Source organism: Macrobrachium rosenbergii, chromosome 29 (genome assembly GCF_040412425.1).
Source record: "Macrobrachium rosenbergii isolate ZJJX-2024 chromosome 29, ASM4041242v1, whole genome shotgun sequence".
NCBI classification, from domain to species: domain Eukaryota; kingdom Metazoa; phylum Arthropoda; class Malacostraca; order Decapoda; family Palaemonidae; genus Macrobrachium; species Macrobrachium rosenbergii.
In genome coordinates, this window is record NC_089769.1 from 16,713,197 (window position 1) to 16,727,892 (window position 14,696).

General features: G+C 36.3%; 1 protein-coding gene across 9 annotated transcripts in view; it reads right to left on the bottom strand.

The window, feature by feature from the left end:
- Mp (Multiplexin) overlaps positions 1-14,696 on the bottom strand; it is a 657,865-nt gene that overhangs the window by 380,507 nt on the left and 262,662 nt on the right. The window contains exon 1 of one of the 9 annotated variants that reach the window (XM_067131169.1): positions 8,957-9,169. The exons of the other annotated variants lie outside the window; for them this stretch is intronic. The gene's annotated coding sequence lies outside the window, so the exon portion shown is untranslated. Of the gene's footprint in view, positions 1-8,956; positions 9,170-14,696 lie in introns of those variants that run through there. 9 annotated transcript variants of the gene reach the window in all.

Below are 14,696 nucleotides of genomic sequence, written 5' to 3' on the forward strand. Positions count from 1 at the left end.
CCGTTCATCAATCTAACGCCGTTCATCAATCTGAGTACTTTCATTTCTGCTGCTTGAACTTGGCTTCTAGTTCTTGATGCTAATGTCCAAATTTCATGGCCATAGGTCAGAAGTGGTCTCAATCTAGTGGTATAAAACATTGTTTTTACTTTTCTTGGTATATTCCTATCTTTTATCAGTGGACAAAGTATGTACACGTTGGTATCAAATTTCTTGATCCGATTATATATTTCTAATTCTGACATATTTTCATCACAGAACATAATGCCTAGATATTCTGCAGTGATGTAAAACCTAGCCCTCCAATGAGATGTTCACATTTTTAGGTGTTCTTGGTAACAGCATGATTTTCGTTTTTCTTTGCTGATTTTCATTCCGCTGTTTGTTACAGCACACACACACACATATATATACATATATATATATATATATATATATATATATATATATATATATATATATATATATATATATATATATATATACATATATATACATATATATATATATATATATATATATACATATACTATTCAAGTGAATTTAATTTCAGTAAGATAAAATCTTACCTTTTTCAGACAACATAAATCCAGGTTAATTGTAGCACAAAAGAAAATATGGCTGGAAATTCTCTTCACTTTTCAGAATGAGAAAACGTTCCCATGAAACATTTAAAACGTCTCATCAACTTGCTCAACAAGAGACCACAGAACATATACGTAAGAAATAAGCTAAAGTTTTTGGGAAACAAAGACGCTAAAATAAAAAAACCAAAGATGAATTGCCAAGTAACAATGTTTAAAAATAGCGAGTAAGATAAAACATACGCATAAAGATTTAAAATTGCCTAACTGACAAGTGTTTTACACAAACCGGCATCGTGTACATAAAGAGATTGTTGGTTAAATCTAAATAAAATGAAAAGATTCGCGCTCTTCAACACTCATGGTTTTTCTAGCGTTACGAAGAGAACCAATTTTTCCTACACTGCATGGTTTCTACACGTTAAAAGTTTATACATACACTGCATATATAAACACTTTTAAGGTGCGAAATGTGTATACCGGGTAGTTTATGTTTTTCGGTTTTGCGAGTGAACACTCGAAAACCAGAGGAAGAAAGTATTGTGCACTTTAACTTGCCCAAGGTCTATAAAGTTTAGCGCCCGAGGTTAATTTCTAAAAGGATAGTAGTGTCAGATTGACTGACTTAACTCTATAAATTTCTGCTATTCGTAAACCAGAAAGAATCACAAACACAAATTCTTATCCAATACATGAATGCCTGACATCCATAAACTTTGTAATATACTGTGTAAAAACTAGTAAAACAGTTCATCTTTTGAAGAACAACAAATTCAACAAGTTTATCAAAGTCACTTGAAGTGCTGACAACCTCCTCTCACAAGAGCTCAGGAACGAAGGCAATTTCCTTCCTCAGTCCGGCACTTTGAAAAAATTAAACATGATGAAATTCCTATTTGAGAGGTTAGCTGCGAGTTATAACTATTATGTATGGGCTGCTCAGAAAGCAAGATTCCATGTTGGCCCAAGGCCATCTTGATTATAATCAATCACCAACATATCAAATGGAAAAAAATTGTCAAACTTGTGCACTATGAGTGTTTAAAGAAAGTGTGGTTAGAATATTTGTCTCACCAATGAAATGGCCAAGTTTTATTTTGGGGACAAGAGAGAGCACTGTGGGCATTACATTTAATCTCCCTGGTCCTCTATTTATATAAGCAACAATGTTAAGAAGAGTATGGGACTAGCGAAAAACAACTTGTAAGAAATAAAAGGCTAGTTCCCTTGAAGCTCCCTTTGGGAACCTCCACCACCCCATGCAGTTAAAATTTCAACAACATTAACCAATTATGAACCAACACAATTATTGTACGATGAAAACCGCCTACTTACATAAGTGTATAAATTACAAACACTGAAGAGACTGGCTTGGCTTCACTTTCTAGTCGGTACAGTTGGATGAAGTGCACTGGTACAATTTATGGTAAAAGTAGAGTACAATAATGTGTACAATACGCAATCTCATTAGGAAAAATACTAGAAGTATTAGTATGCAGTTTAATCTGCATATAACTCTTGTTGTATAAACTTTGGTTATATATGGCAAGACATAAATTAGAATGATTTAGTACAGTATAACTATGATATGGAGACAGCCATCAAAATCTTATGGTACTTTACTGTACTAATTTACTAAGTAATACAGTTGTTTTGGTATTAGTGTAAAATGAAAAAAGAACACTGTACAATATTGTATGATTTCCACTGCTACAGTTAGGCTTACCGTAATGATGTACTGTTTCCTACAACTGCTTTGTAAACTTTATTGTGCATAAGGCTACATTCCAATAATGTAAACCCAAATAGCCATCTGGAAAAATGCTATGAAATTTACTGTGAAGTTTGTCATTTGCAAAGTGTCTGGTTCCATGAAAGAAAGAATACCAGGCAATGCTATATATGTAGTACACAGTAGCCCTACATGAATGTAATGGAAATGTATTACTGTCAATGGCTATGACATACAGCACTTTTATCATGTAGGTACCTTAAATTGTTGTTTTATCTGCAGATAACGAACAAGGAGATGAACAGGAGTGTGTTCAAGAGGTTGTCAGCAACATATGGCATTTGAAATTGCTTGTGGAACCAAACTCATGATGGCTACTGAGAAGTTTGAGAAGCTGCAAGAAACTGCTGAGTTCAAGGCTCCTGAAGGATGGCTCTTCCATTTCAAACTTCAGTGTAGACCAATTAACCTTAGGCCTCATAGAAAAGCTCTGGAGGATTCAGAAGATGTTAAACAGTTTTGGAATTTCTTAGGTTTGGTCAACTAACGCTCATTTGTCAGATCTCAAATCTGGGCTGTTTCAATGCTCTGCTCACACTAATAACTTGGCTGAGAAGTTGGAAAAGAAGTAACCTGGATGAAAGCTTGGCAAGCAATGCTTGCCTGCTAGGTTAAGTGCAAATGCTTAAGGTGCCAACGGGCTGAAACCTACAGTAGGTAGTTGGAAACTCAAAGCAAAGTGTCCTTATGGTTTCATTCAATAAAAGGTTTGGTTCACAGCCAATACTGTAAAAATTTGTTTCACAACCCTTTTTGCAAAGAAGTTATTCATTACCAAAAGGGGAAACTTAGCATTTCTCGAGATGTGGTAAAGGCTTTATTGCTACTCAAAATGTGCCTGTGCATCCTGCCAAACAAGAGTTGGTTGTGGAAGAAAACCACAGATCTTTTTTTTTTATATATATATATATATATACAAGGCCATCTGTCATTCAGAAACAGATCCGGGTATAACTGTGGCAGTGGAGTAGCACTACCAGCAGAGTTTCCTGGATGAAGTGATGGTGGTGTTCAAAGATGAGAAGGAAAAAGTTTCACTGTACTTGGTTTCTCACGGAAAGCAGACTGTGGGGGAATTCAAAAACACAAAAAACAACACACAACACAGATACATAGAACATATAACCACACACAACACTCACCCTGATCCTCGGTTGCTGGGAGATGGATTAAGGTGTCCACGGTCGCCAACACAGCACACAAAACCACACAAACAAAACCTTCACTTCAGACTCAAGACGAGGCTCGGCTGCTGGGAGGTAGATGAGGCCGTCGTAATAACCACAATCGCAAACAACCATAAACACAACAAGGAAATACAAAAAAAGGGAATAGGACCATATACACACAACAAAATAGCACACCAACAAGAAAAACTAACAACTCTCGGAAAAAAACATACAAAAAACTGTCCAACACGAAACCACTGACCGGCACTAGCTCTGACTAAAGACTCCCCCAAAACCGAAATCGCCTTCACATTTACACAGACAGACAGCGCCGTAAACAACCTCCAACTAACGACCCTTATCCCTCTTCCAACAACCGAAACACTCACTAACGACAATTACACACACTCTCTCTCTCTCTCTCTCTCTCTCTCTCTCTCTCTCTCTCTCTCTCTCTCTCTCAAAAACTTACGTTACTTTACAAAACCATCTCAAACGGCAAACTAAAACTCTCTCTCTCTCTCTCTCTCTTCTCTCTCTCTCTCTCTCTCTCTCTCTCTCACACACACACACACACACACAGAACGTTGGGAAATGCTAAGTAAAAATTCATTTATCCCTCTATAAAACTCTGCAGAACTTGGGATTCTAGTAACATACGTTAATGTGCAACTGGGATCTTGCTTGGAAAGACATCTCTCCTCTTACTTTGTTGCATGTTTGGCATAGCCTGTATGCTGGGGGAGGCTGCAGTCAATTTTCCAGGGTTTGAGGTTACATACTTACAAAAATACTACAGGAAGGTCAGAGGGGACTTCCATGATGACAATGTTCATGAATGGTCAAATGAGGATGGCAGTCAATCGGGGTATTAGGCCATGTCTGAGGGGAGTATGCTGAATGCTGCCACTGCTACCCAGCTTGCTCAAGACAAATAACAAATGAGATGATGACAGGGATAACATCTCTAATCCTGTTACACTAAGGTTCAGCAAGCTCTGAGAAGTATTTGATATCTTCACTGAGTTTTCAACCATCCCAGTGGTGATAGGGAATGATTAAGTGAAGCCTTGGTCAACTCCCCTCATGCTGTAAGAGCTAACACCATTAAGCTTCAGCAGCGGTGATCTTATCATTAAAAGCAAGCTTGAGGAAACTTTGGGGCTTCATACCCATCAAATCCTTATCCATCTACATCAGGTCATCCAGTAAACCCATCTTCTGCACTGGAATTACAGCCAAAAACATAAGCTGTAGTTGTTCTGATACCACACCACTTGCCTTCTTCATCAGTCATCCTGGAGTCAGAAATACACGTACACTGTATACAACACACAAACCATCTATGGATTGCTTGTGTGCGATGATACCCTACTTAACTGTGACTATGAATATTGGGTAGTTTAATAAAACACATTTTATGTAAACCATCCGAAAATACAAAACTCCTGCTAGCAAATTACCTCACTTCAGAATTTGTCACGATAGGCTAGCTTCTCCACACTTTGTTTTCACAATCAAGTTACTGTATCATTGTACCACCAAACGAATTTGAAAAAAAAAGAATGCTGAGCACATCTAATACAAAAAATTAAAAACAATAACCTGACTAACCATAAAGGGTAAATGCAACTGTAGCCTACAGCAGAATGCAGTACTCAGCTAGGCTAGACTTTCCTGCGCAGTTTCTGCAAAACACTTTTTCAGTGTGAGCATATTGTAGTAGCTGTTGTCAGTAGGTGAGATTTTAATTGACACAAGCTCATTTCAACTGTTTATTCAGCGAACATTAGCACATACACGTCATTACAAGAGTATTATATGTAATACATGCATCTATAAGTATGATACTGAGATCTCTGTGGTACAAATGCAATGTACAGTACCACAAAAGAAGTTAAATACAGGACTATTTGTAATGATACAACAGTTTAACATTCATCCCTTTCTCTCTCTGTTTCTCTCTCTCTCTCCCTACTAACTGCAGACTCTTTAGTTTTGCTGAAATGCCTAAACAAAATTAACAAGCACCTTGTTATCAAAGCCATTCCTTATACATGTACCTCTCACCTGTTTTATCTTTCAAGCACCTTCAGTAATAAAGTCATACTGATAAAAACTAGAATGTGTGGTGATCAATAAGCCAGTCATTAAATGACATCATAATTGAGCCAGTCAGCATATGTCCAATACTCAGCTAGTTCACCTGGCTGAGAAACCAGTTAAATCTTAACTCTGCACATTCATCCACTTTTGTACAACTTCATTCGTACTTGCGCCACTTTATGCAGTTACATACATATAGCCTATGGTCACAACGAGCAAGATGTGGCCAAGGGTTTGGTGTGGATAAGGGAAGTAGAGATGATCGAAGGATTACTATTGTTTTGTCATCCTCAGGATTGTTGTCGCCTCCCTTTGCCAGTTAAACACAAAAGTTATCAATATCAAAACCCTGAAAGCCTCTCACATCACCGTCTCCTTTCAGGATACAGCTACCCTCTGTATTCAAACCTTGCTCCTTCTCCTGCTACTCCTAAAGCAATACAATCACCTCCTCCAGGAAATTCCTCCAGTATAACCATTTTGTTGCAACAATAATACATACCTTGGTCCAATGGTTGACTGGTTGCAGTTGTATTAAGAAGCAAAACCATGACCCTAATATGACCTTCGCCACCAACCAACTGGGTTGTGGTAGGATGTGCAGGCTCATTTTCCATGAGAAGCAAAGCCTTCATCCAATGCCTATGGCACTGTAAATTGAAATGAACAGGGTTGTGACCTAACCCAACCACAGGTAGCCTAACCAAGCCTAGGATCACTTGGGCTTAACTGGCCTGGGGGGCTTTCACCAGCCTGGAATAGCCCTAACTTAACCTTGGTCACAAACTCCCTACAATTAAGTGTCTGATTGTCACTTTAAAAATATTTAGTAAGCCACACTTGAACCTGTCAGAACTTGCAGAAGCAAGCCATCATGGGGTCTTTGAATACGTCCTTGTATTTCACTCTTGTATTTTACCTCTTCCCTCCCAGGAAAAAAAAAAAACACTTTCCTACTCTGGACCCCCCACCCCAATCAAGAATATAAGAGGCGCTTGCATCTCTAAAAATTACTTACTTGCCAATGAATTTCATATCAGAAACGTAAAACACACATTAAAATAGGAAAATCATATTTTCAAATGCAGAATATGACTATGGTTTCAAGTAAAAATTTAACAAAAGTTCAATAAACCTTGCCTTAATCATAACCAGAACTTGCAGAAGTGTCATGGCAATGTTGGAATACATCCCTGTATTTCACTCATATTGTATTATCCTCCTCAAAAACCCAAGTTATCCCTGTGTCCCTGATAATTTTAGGATATAAGGGTTTCTAGTTTCTTTAAACTTATAAATTTGTTACCAAAATGAATGTCATAAACAATAAAAAAAAAAAAAAAAAACACTTAAATGTAAGAGAAGGAAACCAGCAAAATAATCCAAGGCACAAGAGTTACACATTTGCACCAAACGGAACAATAACCAAGAAGCTACAGTGGTTCTTTCAAGCAACACTTGAATGCCAAAAGAACCATTCAGGTTTCAGCATTGTCTGTGTACTCACATTTCCAGAAGAAAATAACAAAAGATTTCTAAAATACACTAGCCATTCTTACCCACAATATGCTAAGGCACATGAACAATGAAGCATACACAAACAACTTAGAAAAAGTATGTGGATAACAACATTTGTCAGCAAATATCTCTGTAAATTAGCAGTAAATCTGCAACAGATTGTGGTATGTTTTTAAGTTTTAAGCATATTGTGGCATGTTTTTATGTTTTAAGCATATTCAAGAGACTTAACAATAAAGCTAAAAACTCCAATATTGAGTACAGGCATTAAACTACTACTGGTAATATTGGAAAATAGTCTGTCTTGGTGGGGATGACCTGGTCAGAACATGATACTTAGGTTAAAGGATGGCTGTGTTTAGGCATATCCCTGTTGAAATGCTTCTAAGCTGTCTGCTACCTCCAGTAACATGCAACTCTTATGCAGCTTTACCAGAATCGTTATCTAAGTCATTTAAAGAATAAGAAAATACACTAAAAATCCATATTCCAACAGGGGTACACCCAACCTAACCTTCCTAGGATGCCAGGGTCTAATCTTCCCCTTCCTTCTTGACCTTAGGCAGCATGTGGCATAAAGCATACAGATATACAAGAATGTCTATTAGTTATTTTGCCATAGGCTAGGTTAGGCGGGAGGAGGTCCACAGGGGGTAAGCACCCATATAAGTAAGGATCCACTACCTAACCTATGGCAAAATAACAAACAGGCATTCTTGTATATCTATGCTTTATGCCAAATGCTGCTTAGGGTCAGGCTAGGTCAAGAAGGAAGGGGAAGGTTAGACCCTGGCATCCTAAGAAGGTTAGGTTGGGTGTATCCCTGTTGGAATATGGATTTTCTAGTGTATTTTCTTATTCTTTAAATGACTTACATAACGATTCTGGTAAAATGCATAAAAGTTGCATGTTACTGGAGGTAGCAGACAGCTTAGAAGCATTTCAACAGGGACTGCTTACTTTAATTAACAGTGCTCTAGGTTAGGCTAGGTTAGGGGAGGGGGAGAATCAATGGCCAGGTAAGAGCACAGCATCCTAGATTAGGTTAGGTACATACATCCTTATATTTCACTCGTTTCATTTTTCCCCCTATCAAAAACCTTCTTTCCCAATGTGGTACTCCATTATTGCGGCTTAAGATGGGGGACACAGTACCTCCTAAAACTACTTAGTAAAAATAAAATGCAGTCTATGCCTCCATTAAATGAAACTTCAAGTCAGTGAATTGAATTGACTACTTATTTGCTAACGAGAAATTCAAAGCAAATATTAAAACACAGGAGAACCATACCACCCTGACTATTTTTACCAGATTTTAATTGACAGGTCTTTTGATTTTTTTTTCAGGGTGGGATATCACGAAAGTGAGTATTCAAACGGAACCCACTCAAAATGCCTGCGAAACTATAATGGAACATGTCTCTGGAAAAACACTAATGTAGTAAAAATATTACCGAACTGTCTCCTGGGAAAATTACATGGGGGTAATTTAAGTTCTTTATTAGAAAGATAATAACGATATGAATTACGTTGCACTGCAGTGAGAAAACTTTTTACCGAGGATATCTCATTTCTCCAGTAAGACTCATTAGGCTATGAACTGAAAAAATCATTATTGTATTCACTGACATGATATAAAAAATAACTTTGATAGCACCATATATGCTATGGGAATTGCAATGCTGCGCTTAAGGGCCTCGAAATCGAAAACTCAGTATACTTAAGCTTTTTAAGGGGCACGCAAACTTAGCCTAGTACACAAAAGCTAATCATATACTTGTACGTACCTCGAGAGTTGTTATAAAAGTCCTTAACTGCATTCAGCTATGGAAAACATGAAATGACACTACGGATCACAACCAATATTGTCCACTGAAAACACTAATGGTAAAATTTCAACTAGACTTGCATCCCCACGGTATCACCTGAAACAGGGAAACTAACTGACATGTCACAAGTTACCATTTACCACCGCACTCTACCGAAATCTTCGCACAAGTGGTCGCTACAGGCACGTTTTATTGCTGTTGTATTTGTTTCCTGTGACTAGTCTATAGGCTGACACACGTGCAGTTTTAACTAACAGTTATAACTGTTCAGTTATAACTGTCAGTTAAAACTGCACGTGTGTGGTATCTCAGTTGCTCATTTCGTCAGTTCAACAAAACTCAGTTAAACTGAGACAAATGCAATGTTCCATATTTTTAACTGAAAGGAGTAACTGAACTGAGCGTGTGTGGGGATTCGTAACTGTACAGTTCTCAACTTCTCATTTCTACAGGTGGTAGCGGCGAAAAATTTGTTGAGATGGCACTAAACAAAACGAAGTGATTGTTGAATTCATTGAACTCTATCGATCTGAACCTGCCTGTGGCACTAATAAACGTTCCTTGTTTCTGCAACTTTTACATACAAACTGTAAAATACTAATAAGGACAGAAAACAGCATATAGAAACTCTACAAATGAATGCATTGCTGCCAGTAAATGATAATTAACTAAATATGGGGCATTTTTACATACATACATACCTACACACACATATATATACATATACATACAAAAGCCCACACACACACATAAATTTGCGTGCTTATGTGTGTACATCTATTAATGCATACATTTGATTTAAAATATATTTGAGTAAAGAAAACTGTTCTCTAGTGTACCCTCACCATGGAACCTCAAACACAAACTATGAAAGGTCATTGTACAAAAGGAAAAGTATTACTATAGTTAGGTAACATTACCTTTACAAACAAAATTTATATAATAGTTAAAGAGGCTGCTAAAAATAAATATTACTGGCATTTCCTTTAAATTTCAATTGAATAATTGACCGAGTAAAATCTGATCAGTGACTTTACTGAAGAAGATTCTGGTGTTATCAGTGACTGAACACCTAAAGACCCCAATGTTTGCAATATAAATGTAGGCCTACAAGATGAAAATGGCTTTCAGGAAATTGAAATTATATGAAAATTAATCGAAAATGTCATAGTCCATAAAAGGCCAGTTTTTTTATCACGGTTATTGTAATCACCGTTTAACAAGATGAAAATATATGAAAAAATCAATTGGTTCTTCACTTAATTCCTTTAATAATTTAATATCAGAACATTGATTTCGCCTTCGTAACCACTTTTTTGCAGCTCTGTTTACGCTTTTTATTTTCTTTTGTATTTGTTTGTAACATTACAAAGAATACAACGAGAACGACAAGATCGTACTCCTCGGAATCCATGGTAAAAACTGAGGGATTGAACTGTGTGTGTGTGTGCATTTCATTTTTAACTGACGTCAGTTTAAACTGTGTCAGTTATAACTGAACAGTCATAACTGTCAGTTAAAACTGCACGTGTGGCCGGCCTTAAACCAAATAAATTTAACTGCACGACCCTCAATACATGCATACACATACAATAACCAACTTCAAGACCAGCAAAGGTTGAAGATAAAGATAATAAAATTTTTAAGAGTAACTAAAACGCGCAAACACACTGATACATAAACACACTCATTATATATATATATATATATATATATATATATATATATATATATATATATATATATATATATATATATATATATATATATATATATACAGAGCGATAGTAAGTGAGCATTCACTATTAGAAACACAATCTTTTCGTGGATCCAGTCCACATTCTTTCCATTTTCTTTATATACGGATCTAAAATACCAGCAACGTCAAATGTCAGTACTGTTTACTGTTACTGTTTTTTTTTTTTATTGTAGTACAATTCATTCTGCAGCAACCTGTTAACATCATTAAAGCTATGGTATTCCTAAACTTTTTTTGTATAAAATTTGTATAAAATTTGATGTGTTAATCTCATCTGAATGCAATTCATTAAATAATTATTTGAAATTTATGTTTTAACACCGTATAAAGTAACAAATTGCACATTAATTACTATGAATTATGCCAAATGCTGTTCTTAGCAGTGTATATTTTTTATATCAATAATTCCAATGATTTTCTTAATGCACAGTATAAATAAATTTTCCATACTTTGTAATATTTAAAACAAATCTTGCAGTGCAAGCTTTTAATGAGTAATTTCTACTTAATATTTTGTAATAATTCCGTATGTAGTTATCTGTAAGCGTTCACATTTTGTAATAATACCTGAGTACCGTACCAGTCTTGACATGAATGACTTGTGTCTAGTAATCAATAGGGTGGAAAAGGTATATATAATATCAAAGCCAATGCCATTCATTATAGAGGGCTTTCCCCCATACGCATACCGCGTCTAGGTTGCCTGTTGGCCTGAACTACTTTGTAATTTTTTTACACAAAGTGTTTCTCGCTAGGGTCCTTCTGCAAGACCCGCAAAACTCAGTTCATCATATACTGTGCATATTAATAATGACATGGTCTGAGATTTTTTCTTTTACTATACGATGTATTCCATATTGACTGCCTTATTAAGTGCCACAGTACTCAGAAAAAAATTTCAGCAACCGCTAAATATATCAAGACTTCATTTATCAAATCTCTAATTAGCAGCGTTTTATTGCCGACAGACTGAATATTTACAAATCCATACTGTACCACTGTATCTAGAATAAAGACTCCCAAGACTTTTTCTTATTCTAAGGCTTACTGATCTGGGCAGACAGACGCACTCTTGAAAAATACATCAAAACATGAACAATGATTTGCATGTCAATGGTTAACCTATAATACGTTCAATGACTGAGTTAGTTCACTGTTTGTTGCTATAAGTCGCAAATGTTTACTTACTGTGAACCAAACACTCATCCCCGACCCCCAACCCCTAAAAAAATGAAGTCGGAAGAAGGGTAACTTCTGCCCATTCCTACGCTGCCTAAATAACCAAGCATTTTCCTTACAAAAAGCAATAAGCAAACCGATCTGTATTCAGCAGAACGGACATGGGAGCCAACTTAGCAAATCCAACAACGTAGCCTAGGCCTTAACTAAATGAAAAAGACTAACCCCTAGGTTAGACCAGCCGATTATTATTATTATTATTATTATTATTATTATTATTATTATTATTATTATTATTATTATTATTATATGTTGTTGGTTAACCATTGGTTAACCATGTTACAAGCCATATTAGGTGTGACAATTAAGAGTACCGACATCCAAGATTTATCTAAAACATCATTTAGACTCGTACAATATCCTCTGCCCTGAAAGGCAGTTGACTTGTAGTAAAAGTCATTATTGTGACAATTAGAAATCTCAAATACCTAAAAAATCTGTTAGAGAGAGAGAGAGAGAGAGAGAGAGAGAGAGAGAGAGAGAGAGAGAGAGAGAGAGAGAGAGAGAGTAATTACTACTTGAGTCTTTCCTAGCATGGAAAACGCGACTTCAGCATCGCAATCAATCCTAACAACTTCGCTCTAACGACAGGATTTATCTCATGCTGTTCCGTAATCTAAATCATTAGTTATCAGTTGCATCTAAAATGCCAAAGCAAATTCTCATGATAGATGCGTAGTGGACTACGAAGGCAGGACATCTGAATCTGCAAGTAAATGAAATACTTCAATCATCAAAATAGCTAGTGGCTTGCTTTTATAAGTAGGCTTTTTTTATTTTCAGTAACATGTTCACTCTTAATGATGCTGTCAGTTCTAAAAATATAAACATGAATATTAACAGAGTTCATTATACTAGAATATAAATATATTTAAAAAACATTTTATATAAAAACTACTTCCGTTCTAAGAAACATGAACATCAACATTAAGCTAGTCAAATAAGTTGTATGCCATAGTTTACTGAAAATACTGATAATATTTTGATTTTAGTAAAAATATCAGAAAACCTGTCAAAAGAATATTACCTGCGTGTGTCCATTTTTGGAGGCAATTTTGCTAAATTCTTCGCAATGCTGCCATGCTATTAATTTTAAGGAGAATTGTTAAACATTACAAATGGCGTCCATTTACCTGTTTGACACCGCCATGGCGCAAATGCGTCTCGCAATTAAGAAAATCATTAGGAACATTCAGCTACCTGACTGTCGTCATCTGAATGCAGGTAACTAATTGCCGAGATATCTCTATACTTTTAAAACATATCAACATAACTGCAGGTCATTTATATTCCTTCTGCGAAAACTGAAATCCTTCCGGATATCGCTATTGCTGCGTCGAAAGATGATCTCCAACCATTTAATCATATGCCGAGATTAAACTTTGCGTTTGCGAGACAAATTTCATACTTGCATATTCCAGCCGGGGAAAATACAGCAAAGAAATCTGTTCGCTGACGAAATACTCGTTCGTGAAACAGTTTCATATTTTGCTATTACGAGCGCACGGTTCATATGCTTAATCTCATGCCTCTCCGGACTTTGGGGGTGAATAACTTCAACAATTTCAGCGACTGAACTTCACAACTGGAAGCATAGTAGGGTCACGATAAGAGAATGTCTCCAAGAGCAACCCACGTCACTGTCTCACTCAGTGAATCAGTCCTGACGCCGCCCCACCCCTTGTAACAATGTTACTTTCCGGTCAAGCAAATAATTTGTTTAAATGTATTGTATACCTCGAGTTCATTGAGCCTCGGGGAGGGTAGAAGTAAAATCTGTACAAATCTGTATTAAGATTTTATTGTGATATGATAAATTTCGTGAAATTACAAGGGCAGAGAAACCAGAATTACGTTATCATTTTTTAAAATATTCGTTAATTATCACCATAATTATTAATCCACGGATCACAGCAGAATTTCAGTAACTTAGGCATAGACATGCAAGAGCTGTCGTCATAAGCTATTCAATGATTTTGCCAGGCACAGGGGAAAACACGTGAAAACGAAAATAAGGGATATACGAAAAAATGACCAAATTCCGAAGGAAACTATAGACCGTTCCTTGAAAGAGGGAAAGTTATAGGAAACAGGAAGCCGGAAGGTCAGAGGAGCTTTATGATAAAATAAAACAGTTACCGGCCTGAACCACTCGATGACTGCTGAGCTCCAGAGTCAATGCTACACTAGACTGGCGGGTGTAACCCTGTGATAAATTCTGGCTCCTTATGTAGAAAGTCATACTGGGCTAACCTTCAATTAGACCAAATCCTACAACGCCAGTAAGATCATTCATACTTCAGTTGCTCTGTTGCTAATAAGTTTTTTCCCTTTGCTCTTTTGCAAGAAGGGTCTTGGGGTAAAGGTGTTTCAGCTGGCCTTACGGCTGATTTCACAATAAAAAAGATAAAATGATATTTCTCAAACCTCGTTAATGAGTAATTTCAATACTATTTTTATAGAAACTTCAAGTAATAACTGTCGTTTGTTCAGTTCTGAGAGTATCGTCTAAAATCTAGTGTTTATCAAAACTATGAAAAGGGGTATTAAAACATCATCGACCAAAATCAATATACCTGACATTTCTTTTTCACTTTTAACACTATCCAGTGCAAAGTATATTAAAACAATACAAGAAAAAAATAGGTTTGACGAAGAACAGAAAGACAGCATTCAGTTTCTGACACATTTCTAGCCTGC